This window comes from Calliphora vicina, chromosome 2, assembly GCF_958450345.1.
Source record: "Calliphora vicina chromosome 2, idCalVici1.1, whole genome shotgun sequence".
In the NCBI taxonomy this organism is placed as follows: Eukaryota; Metazoa; Arthropoda; class Insecta; order Diptera; family Calliphoridae; genus Calliphora; species Calliphora vicina.
The window spans coordinates 52,235,318-52,247,742 of NC_088781.1; positions in this window are offsets into that span (position 1 = coordinate 52,235,318).

The following is a 12,425-nucleotide window of genomic DNA, read 5'->3' on the forward strand; positions in this document are numbered from 1 at the left end:
CGCTCACACATTGTTAACATATTCTAGACATTTATTCTAATAATTCTAATAATAATGTTTGCCAAAATGAAAAGCAGCAACAAATACTCCCCATAAGTATTTAAGAAAAAAAAGAGAAGGAAAGAAAAAAATTAAAACCAAAAATTGCAGACTAAAGTAGGAAATTATAGGAAGCAAAAGACAAGTAAAAAAAGTAAGAGAGCTATATCCGGCTGTACCGAATATTATATACCCTACACCAAGATATAAAATTCTTTTGCTGAAAAAATTTTATTAGTGAAAATAATATGGTTGAAAAAAAATTTAAGGTAAAAAAACTTTTTTTCCGATTTTAACACATTGTGGGTCCAAATTATATACATCGTTAGAAATTTCTTTGAAATATCTATCATTTGATATCCATATTGTATATATTAACCCTCTAACCGGCAAGGCTGTCTTTAGACGGGGTATGTTAAATGAATGTAATGCTGCTTTATTTGATTATTTCTCCCGTTATAACGGTAAATATGTGTAAAGAGACGAACAATTTACTTATTGTGATAAATATGAACGTGCACTTGTCTTTTGTTTTTTTTTTATACCAGCGTATTTTTTTATTCAAGCAATAACCTGGTATATTTTTTTACCTCAAAATAAAATTGGCCGGTTAGAGGGTTAATGTCTTTATAATACAGATATGGATCAAAAATAGGTAGTCGAGGTTTTTTGCTTTGTGGGCCGATTTTCGCGATATTAAATAGCAACCGAAATGGGACTACAGCGGATATATTGATGTATGAATCATTTATGTAAGTTACATGTGGGCTATTGCGGACATGACTATAGCGACTGCCATAAATATATAACGATCCAGAATATATATGGGGCATTTCATGTTAAGTGAACCAAGGATAGTTCTTTGTATTTGTATTTCTTGAGTTATAAAATATTTATTTTGATACATATCCCACTCGCATCCCACTAAGGGCCTAACAATATATTAAAGGAATGGACCTAAGCTTTCTTTTGACTAAAAAAAAAATTTAAAAAAACGGGCCCATTGTAACATTTATTTTGATAGTTATCCCACTCGCATCCTACTAAGCGACTAAAAGGGTCTTCAAGGAAAATATCTAAGCTTTTGTTTGAGCTAAAAATAAAAAATAAAAAAGGGTCCATTTTGAAGAAAAAAGTCAACAAAGTTTTTGATTTTGCGAAAAAAGTCAAAAATTGTGTGTTTTGAGTTACAAAATATTTATTTTGATATGTGTTCAAGGAAAATAACTGAGCTTTATTTTAAGAAAAAAGGGCCCATTTAAAAAAAAACTGAAAAAAGTTTTTGATTTCGGAAAAAAAAATATTAAAATTTTTTTATTTTTTTTAAATATTTTTTTTCGAAAGATTGAAGAAAGAGCTATCTAAACTATTTGGGACACATTTTGCTAATAACAATAGGTAATAAGTTACATGGATAAGAAAAAATACCTGTTTGACCAAAATGTCAAACTTTGACCCCCTCTAACTCGAAGAGTTCTCGACCGATTTTGTTGAAAAATTGTGTCTGAGTTACTATCCAATAGAACTAACCTTGGTGCAAATTTCATCTCGATCCACTGTGGGGGAAATCAACAATTTAGTGGCGCAAAATAAAAAAAAAACTTTGGCATATAGGATTTAATGTTATGTAGTTTCAATCTATAGTTGTTGCTGTACTTAAAAATATTTAATATTTATTAATACTTCTGTGGTTTGGTATTGGCAACTATTTAAATGTAAAAAAATTTTCAGACATTTTTTTTATGAAGAATTGTTTTCAAAGTTGTTATTAAGCGGGATAGTTCTAGGTTTTCTTTAAGTTGTATTTTTACTTTTTTTATGTAGATGGAATATGAGGCTTGGTAAATCAGAAAAAATAAAAATATATTTTCCGATGTTTGTGATAACCAGGGCAACCAAAAATATGATCTAAAAAATGTGTTTAATGCGCATAAAATATGCACTTATAAACGAAAAATATGCTCTTAAAATATAAAAAAATATGCACTTAAAAATAGTTGGTTACTGTTTGATTTCAACGTTTTATTAAAAAAATATTTAAGAAGTAAATAAAATATTGAGCTGATCAATTAAAATTGTTTATTATAGATTAAATTTCGATTGTACTGTCTTGTGCACTACATGAAAATAGTTTGATTCAATTCATTTTATCATATTTAGCAATAAATTACTATCTGTTTTCTTAACCATCTAATGCCCAAACAAAAATGTCAATAAATGCAAATATAACTGATTTTGTATTTCAAAAACTCATGTAACAGTTGCTAAAGAATGTACTTAAATTATTTGATAAAGCTTTAAAAGTTTCTGAAATGAAATATCAGTTATATTTGTATTTTTTGTCATTTTACGATGAGTGCCTTGAGGCATGCTTAAGCATTAGAGGGTTAAGTTTTAAATGTTCAAACAAAATCTTTGTTTTAGATTTCCGTAGAGTTGATTAGTCTCATCTTTTAAACTGCCTTATACTTCAAACTTTGTTTTTGTAAGTAGAGTGGCATAATATTTTATTTGCTTAATCCATGTGCCACATGTTCCGGATGTTCCGGATAAATTTCTCGAAAAATCACTTTTATATCATTTGAATTATGTTTCAAAAACTCTATGGAAAACGTATGTAAGTTGTTGGTAAAAATTGCAATCGGTTTTTTTTTTTAATTCGGCTTCCAAAATTTAAATAGAATTATAAAAAAGCCTTACAATAGTGGAATGATTTGTTCTAGTTAAAACTGCGACAATTAAAGAAATCTTCTTGTTGGAGTTTTATGATTGGGACTCAAAATACCATGACATTTCCTATTTTTCTTACTTACCATCCATTGTTTCGTCTATCGATATCTTTGAACGCAAGAATTTCGATGGATCTTAATATTCTGAAGTTTTGTTTAATTTTATATTAGTGGAAAACTGTTAATGCCCAATAATAACTGTCCAACCTTAAGTTTCTTTTTTTAAATGTTTCCAAAATTTTGTTAAGAAGTTACCCATAATAACACAATTTAGAAATTTACATTTAATTTTTTATGTATTTTTATTATTTGTTCAATTTTAATAATTATGTGAAACTAAGCTCATTTAAGTTAACGAAAATTCATTTAAATAGTAAAAAATTCACAAAATAGTAAAATATAGAAATAAAAAACTACAATACGAACAATAAAATTGTATTAAGAAAACACACTAATGAAAAAAAAGAAAATATGCAATAAAAATATGCAGTTATGAGTCAAATATACAAAAATATGCTATAAAACGCAAAATATGCTAAAATATGCAGTAAAGAGCAAAATATGCACTAACAAATCGATGCCAAAATTCTTAAAATTGTCTAAAACGGATAAATAACTAACTCATATGTTTATACGACGCACAGCAAAAAATATGATATTGCATATTTTTGGTTGCCCTGGTGATAACCAATAGCCATATGCTAATAGATTTTTTTTTTACTTTTTGAATTTTCGGAAGGTTGCCAGTTACTAATGCTGTGAGATGCAGTCCTATCAGTTTTACCAATATCAAGGCTATATTATAGACTACATATGGTGAAAAATTCAGCTGCGAAAAAGTGCGAGGTGAATGTAAAATCTCGAGGACGATGTAAAATCTCGTACTAAATTTGTTCCTTATTTTTTAAGATTGTATATAAGAAGTGCTATTGGTAATTACATTATATAAAAATGAAATTTATGTAATTCTAACTACTTACAAGTTGCTAAAAACAAATGCCCATATACCAAATTTGACATAAAATTATGAGTCCTTTTAAATATGGTAGTGCTTTATTTAGATTAAAAATATAACATTTGCAAAGCGTTTTATGTCAATATTAATATATTTGTTTTAACGCTGTGTTATATCCACATTGTCCAGAACTTCATCTCCAAGCTATGAAAAAAATGGAACCGTTATCGAAAGATGTTAGGCAACTTTTGTTGGATCCATTACTTCCTAGTGATTCATCAGACTCCAGTTTTTTGATGACAGCTGGTCCAAATATTTCCCGATTTTCTCCATTCCGATTTTGGTTGTTGCACAGTGTAATTGTTATTCGTTTTTATAAATAAACTTATTAATAAATTTCTTAGAATTGAAAATAGTATACAATTTCTTCCGAGGTAGTGTAGTTTAGCAGCCTCTCCCGCTCATTCTACTGAAGTAGCAGTACCCATTTTGCATTACTTTATTAGCTTACCCCCTTGTCTGCAATATTTCCATATAAATGAAATTAATTTGGCCAAGCGTTTAGAAGATACGAATTTAATTCCACTACATTAGGGTTTTCTCCCACTGTGCGATCGGAAGACATCGATTTCAAAAGTTGGTTCACTTGACATGAAAAATATAGATTTTACAAACAGTATGATAAACATATCCCTTGACACTCCTAGTGTAGGGTATAAAAATATAAAATAAACAAACAAAAAACTCTGGTAACAACAATGAAACCATTAAATTAAAAGCTGTTTCTCACCTTGATTTTTTTTGTTAGGCCTTATTTTTAAGGTTTTAAGGAAACGCACTCAGAAATAATGTTCAATGGCAACAATACACAAAATTTGGTTGTTCTTTTGTTTATGTTTTGGTATTTTAACCATCACTGTAACAGCAGCAGTTCATTACCATACATGCGTTCACATTGTGTCTTCCTTTTTTGACTTCCTTTAAGGTTTTCATTTTAGCTAGCACCCCCGTTGTGGTCTTAAGACACACAACTCGATTACTTAGAGTGCTAAAACGCAGTGCCATTCAACATCTGTTGGTGGTATTCACTTTTAAAGATGAAAAAAAGAAAAAAACATTTGGTTTTCTTTACTTCTTCCGTTATGAGGTATTATTCTGTTGTTTCAGTGTTTACTTTTTTTTTTTGGTTGCTAAATAAATTTTTACTCGTACCTTATTAAACAGATTTCGGCGTTTTCATTTACATTTTTGTTACTTTGGTGACAGAAGGATACGTGGCATTGCCTTTAAGCCTATTTATGTTTTTAGATGTCAACTTGTATCATATGTCTTACTTATTTTAGTTTATATTTTCTATACCCTACACAGTTGAAGAGTCTTTTTAAATTAGTCAAAGACTTGTAAGCCTAATGCCTTTACACTGTAGAGTTAAATGGTAAAGATGTATCGGCTTGTTAAACTAAAGATTCGCATTCTACATATAAGTAACGTATCTCAATCATCTGATAAATAAGCAATATGAAGACACAGAGATAGTCTCATTATGATTTGTATCGTCCAATTTATCTGAGAGCGTATGTACTAGGGACTTCTGAAATTTGACAGCTGATAGTGGCCATACTGTTGTAGCTACATCTGTCAATTCTCCATGGACGTATATAGCTTTCAATAACACAAATGGGAAGATCCATGTCAAAGCGAACAGTAGTCGGTTTTAACATCTCAGATTTTAATGAAATTTACCATATACATAATACATCCAATATGTTTCTCATGTCAGTGGCTTTTTCAATCGAAACTCATTTCGATACAAAAATATCGCGATTTGAAAATTTAAAAATTTTTTAAAATTGTCATAAATTATATACACACAATTGCCCATAACTTTGAAACTACTCAAAGACCAGTATAATTTTTTGACTCCATTTTAATGCCAAATATATTGTCCTTAAAATGGTGTGAATAAAATGGTTTACTTCCAAAAGGTTAAAGGTCAAATAGAAAACAGCACACAGTTGAATCAATTTCAATTTATATGGTAAAACACAGATGCTTAAATTTTTATATGAATTTATATGAAAAAACATACTTTTAATAACGTTTTTATTTATAACTCCTGAACTATTCGAGTCTCCATCGAATTTTTTTTTCACAAATATAGTAGATAGTTTATGTATACTCATACCATTTTCTTTTTGAATTTTTAACACCCCGATGTTTGATATTTTTTACATTGAAATATATACTCTGAAATTTGACCTTTAACCTTTTGGAAGTAAACAATTTTAATCACACTATTTTAAAGACAATATCTTTGCCTTTAAAATGGAATCAAAAATTATGTTGGAGTTTGAGTAGCTTTATATAATGTATATAAATTTAGACAATGTTAAAATTTTTTTCAATTTTCAAATCGCGATATTTTTGAAATGAAAAGGTTCTCCGATGAAATAGTCATAGATTTGAATAATCCTTTGGAACCGTAATATGTGTGGTAAAATTCATTAAAATCGAAGATGTCAAATCCGAAAATAGCAGTTTTCTGTCCGTTTTGATATGGATTCTCCCAAATGATAAAAATTGTTTTATAAAATGAGGTGTTCTGTTCGGAAAAGGTGCCGCGCGCTTCGACCATTTTACGGTCGCCATAATAGTCCTACCGATATGACTTCGCAGTCTGCTGGATAAATTTGAGTCCACTGGAACTCGTCCTTTCGCAGATAACAACTTGACGAATTTTGCGTCGTGATTTGGGCCTGTACCCGCACAAAATTCAACTGACCCAGGAGCTGAAGGTAAACAACCATAGATTATGTCGTGTGTTAGCTGAATGGGCCCTGAACAAGTTGAAAATTGGCCCTAATTTTCATCAAAAAAATCTTCTTCAGCAACGAGACCCATTTCTGGAAGAATGAGTACTTCAACAAACAAAATTGTTGAATTTGGGACGACACCAATCCACATCAGATCCAAGAGCGTCCAATGCATCCCGAAAAAGTCTCAGTTAGGTGTAGATTTTGGGCGGGCGGCCCATGTTTCTTTGAAAACAACGTTGAATAGGCCATCACCTATAGCGGAATTGGACGATATGGACACCAATGACATGTGGCTCTCACAGGATGGCTCTACGTGCCTCACAGCTGATACCATTTTAGACAATCAGCACGAGCAATTTGAGGGCATGGTCATGTGGAGGTGGTGTTAGAGATCGTGCGATTTGACCCCGTTAGACTTTTTCTTATGTAGTTTCACCAACGGCATATGGTTTCAACAGGACGGTGCCACATAGCTCATCCCACATTGAATATACTGCACGAGCGATTTTAGTGCATGGTCATCTTACGTATGAAACTGGAGAGTTTGGAAAAGCCATTGCTGTCATTTATAAGATATCACACATCTGATGCAAAGTTTTAGCCAAGTTGTCATTACTCAATGACAAGTTGTCATTACTCAAATACAATTATGAAGTGGTATAATGAGAATAATATTGATGTTATACCAAAACACATCAATTAAACAAATTGCCCAAATCTTCATCCAATCGATATATTGGACCATTGTTAAACGTAAATTGAAAAAGAGTGCAGGTACAGTAAATAACCAGGTTTTGATGGAAACCAGAAAGCCAGAAAATGTATTCGAAATAAAGACACATAAACCTACAGATAGATTTTTTTCAATGCTTAATAAATTAATTAACACACGTTGTTTCATTTAAAAGTTATGCTTGCTTTAATCCGAACCGATTTTAAGTGGCCACTTCTTTATAGGACTTTCAAATGAATAAAAAATATCTATGGTAACTCACACACACCTTTATTTATTTAAATTTCAAGATAAGAATCGCTTAGTGAAAGACCCATTAGCAACAAATTTATAGTAGCGATATACCTAAAGTAGAGCATCCTTTATTGGCCTCACCACTCACCAATTTAAGGTTTCTTATTTCTTACCGTTTTTACTATTGACTTTTGCTTTATTAAATTATATTTTTTGGCCCATAAAGAAGACAGATGAAATTATTAAGTATAATTTAAGTGTATGTTGTTATATTCATACTTTAATACGATACAATTTAATAAAGTGGGATTTTGGGACCTAGAATATGTTTCCTTTTTTTATTAATTTAATATAAAATTTAAATTATTTATTGTTTTATAAATATTTTATTTTAGTAATAAACAAAATAATAAAATCATCTTACTTATGTTACAATATATTATTTGTTATATAACGTAAGTAATGTAAATTCAATTAGAATGGTAGAATTTTGTCAATACAAAATTAGTGTGCTGTTGATTAGGAATTTATTTATCAGCACAAAAATACTAAACATATAGGTGACATCTAGTTACAGAATTATTTCCGCATAGATGAAAGAGATTCATTCTGATTTGTTGCCAATCAACTGATTTGTTGCCAATCAACTGATTTGATTATATTCATACAGCCTGATTTGAAAAAGTTCTTTTTAGAAATGAACCTCTTAAATCTTTGCGGTTTAGTGGTCACTTTTCTAACCACCTTTCTTTAAACATATTTTAGTGGTATATCTTGCTAAACAATTAAATGTGTTGAAGTTATCATATGGTTTTTTAAAAAAATATAATATGTATATTAATTTGAAAATATTGTAAATCATAGTTTTTCTAAGAGGCTTTCCCGCATTCAAAGTCTGCTCGAAGTGCTCAGAGTGTTTATTGTTCATCGAATTCAGTGTTTTTTTTGGTTGTCGTTTTCTAACAAAGTAATTTTTTATAGTAAATATACTCTTTAATAAATAACGTAAGTAATAGAATGGTTTAGATTATTAACCACTGTGACTGAAATAGGTTTTATATTATGTGGTTTCTCTACATAATTTTATGTTATTTTGTTATATCTAACGTGATATAGATATAAATATAGATATAGATAATATATTTTGTTCAATGGTAAAAGTGTCTGCTGTTTGAAATCCGACAAAGAAAAGAATTATGAGGAGCAAACTGATCTGATGGCGCTCGGTGACATACCTTCAGGACTCCAGTCAAAATTTGATGGTGATGATGGCATACCACTATCAATTTTGCTAATAATTTATGTTAGTGACTTATCTACACAAACTGCTGTGGTGGAACCAACATGGGGAAAAAATGTTCGATTGGAAAAGCAGGGTATTTACACAGGATGAGAATTGGAGAATTTGTCACCGACACAGCTATTTCGCTTTTTTTTTTGTCTGAAAATTTAGTTAAAATTATTAGCTTTCAAACTAATTTATACGATACGAAAATTTGTATCATAATTATTTTTTATTCCATCCGTCATAGTGGTTAATAAACTAACCACCTCATTCCATAAAAATCTTTAGCTGTATATATATTTTTATCTTATTTTCCATAATAAAATAACATTAATTAAAGAAAATATGCAATTGTTTTGACTTTCAAATTATACACATAAAAGGTGTACGAATTTGATCGGTTATATCAAAAAATATTCAAAAATTCCCGAGAATGATTCGACTTTTTTAATATTTTTCGGGAATGAAAAAAGTCCAGGAAAATAGAAACCCTAGAGTACCAGTGATATTGAGGTAAATAATAACGTTATTCATTCCAGTTTACGATACTTCAGCCCGGACAATCACAAAGAAGATTAAAGTTTGTTAGAATATGTTTTTGTGGATTACTCGTCTATATTGGGAGTTATTTCATCTAAAGCTTCGTTCAGTAAAACATTGTTTTGATTGCCGGCTTTCTGCAAAGCTTTTCTAATTTCTTCAGTATCAAAAAACGGCTTCGCTAAGTAAAGATTTCTTGAAATGATGGACTTCGGTAGGTCGCAAAACCTTTATTTGTGGTGTATCAAGGACTGATTCCGCTTAGTGAATAAGTATACATTTCAGTGTCAGACGAAAAGGTTTTCTGAAGTAGTTCGAAACATAACTGCAGTTAAATAATCATGTTTTGGGCGAAGCCGGTGTTTAATATATTCCAGCGTAGAAAGCCTTTGCGCAATGCAAGATACATTTTCTCAGCTAAGCCAGTTTTTATAAACCCCTCATTTGGTTCAAAGAGAACCACTGAGCGTTGCCGTGACTTTGTGTTGACAATGTCATCCCAAATTTAAATATCTTATAAAAAATATGCAATGTATATTTATATATTATCTGATTTTGTTTCTAAGGACCCTGAATATATGATATGTTATTGTACAAAAGGGCAAGTATGAGTAATAAATTATCAAAATATATTAATCATACGCCCTAGAATCCTGATACACAAATTTTTCAACTTTTAAAATATTAATGTTAATTTTATTTTAAATTCTACAACACTATAGTAATAAAGGAACTTATTCATAATATTATGATCTAAAGCGATCATATTATGATAAATAATCATATTATAACGCAATGAAAACATATTATGACTCAACGTAATCATATTTGTGATCTAATGTAATCATGTTACAATTAAAAGTTATTTTTAAGAATATTAAATTTAATTTTAGTAGTTTTTAGTTTAAATGTGCTAAATATTGTTGCAAAACCCATACCGGACCATGTTTTTTCTCTCCGAATAGTTTTGATATTGTTATGGATTTTTTGTTTTTAAATTTCCCTAAATGAAAAATCAATAACAGTTTATAATGTAAATGTTTTCGTTTGTATTCTATCCTAATTGTTTTCTTCATTCTATCTGTATAAACTTATTATGAATTGAAACCAATGAAAGGCAAGTTCACCCCATTTACAAAATTTTGTATGTGTACCATAAAATATTTTCTAGACTTCTTTTAAGATATTCCATTAAAATTAAATCGTTTTTTTGCAAATAATTGCTTAAAATTGCCAAATTAAAATTTTTTAAATACTTGACCAAAGTACTAGTAAAACAAAATTCAGCTTAAATTCCAAAAATTTTCTATTAAAATATGTATGTTTGATTAAATTAATAAATATTTATAAAATAATTAAGCAAGTGTGTGAGTAGTTTTATATGACCATAGCAATGTTTAATTAAAAAATTCCATACCAAATATTTGGTAATTTAATGTATAAATACATATTTAGTTAAATTTAGACAATTGATAAATCAAAAAACAATTAGTTATTAGTGCTGCAGAAGGCAGTAATTAATCGGTTATTATTTTATTAAATAAAATACTTAATTAATCGTCTTTGTTACAAAATTACATATGGTAAGGTTCTGGTTTTCAAAATTTAATTCCTTATGACATTGAAAACAAACTCAACTAGAGATCGATGCAAATATTTAAAGATTTTTTTACAGAATTCAATACGGTGTATATAGGTTTTATTAGCTATGTTGTACAATATAATTGGATAAGATAAAATCTCCTATACATACAAAATATTTAGACCCATTTTTACTGATCCACTGCCTTAAACCTAAGCTTTTGAACCAAAAGGATAACGGAAGGATATTTGTTGTTAATAATTCGGTTATTCATTTTTATTTTCATTTTAATCGAAAATATGATTATTCAACTAATTTTATTTTAACACATGCAGACATTCAAATATTCATAACAAAAATAAGTATGAAGGTATGCTTACTCATGAAATACATGATTACTCATGAAATCACCCAGCAGTTCTGGGTAACAATCTCGAACTAGTTACTTTACCTATCAGTCTGTTAGAAGACATCTCTTAGACAGACCAATAAACGATTGTTTGTAACTACTCTCCAATAGATTACTTTTGGTGGGTAAAATAACAACTATTTAAGGTGCAGTACAAAATAAACGCTTAAAGACTGTAAAAGTGCTGGCTTCTATAAATCTTATTTGAATTTTTTTTATTTAAAATTAACGGTCATAGTATGCAAATACAGCTATTAAACGTAACGAGCTATGAAATGAAACCATGCAATATATTTTCACCACGGACAAAATGTCAAAATAATTGTGTATTGATCTTATTGGCAAATAAGACTGTATTGGATGAATTCGATTATATTTCCAATTAAGCAATTTACCCAATGTTAAAACCTTGGTATAAAAGCGAAATTTTCCAAAGTGCGGTCTTTTATTTTAACCTCAATACTTGTAAAATATTGTTAAAAATCAAGATCAAGTTTACAAATTACATAAGTAATAGAATTGCTAAAAATTTGCTTTTAAAACCTAAAATTCTATAAATTTGTTCAATATTTAGCAAGTGCTTGAATATAATATACCCCTGAACAAAATAAATAACACTTGCCTTAATGTTTTGTAATTTTTGCAAATTTATATTGGTGCCAATCCAAGAAAGGGTAATATCAAATATTTCCAAATACTCCAATTACTTATCTAATGCATGTTAATTCTAGCAGATTTGGCAACAATTTCGTAGCAAACATTATTTAAGAAATCAGTGGCAAAACCATAAATAATTGGCACAACTCGAAGGAAAATATCCACACCAAATTCAACCTTAAACTGCATTTTAAGAAACCAGTACAAGATTAGTAAAATTCTGGATAATTCGTCGACAAATTTTGTATGCCAAACATTGTTATTTGACAGTGAAAAATTGAACTAATATACCTCAGTTTTTATTCATACCGGCTAACATTTGAATTTAACCACAGGAATCAGAACAAAATCCAAGGTTAACATATTATATTCTACAAAACGACACATCTAAAATGAAAAAGAAGTTGAAGACTCAAAATTATGTTCATCTAACGCCAGAATCTGTA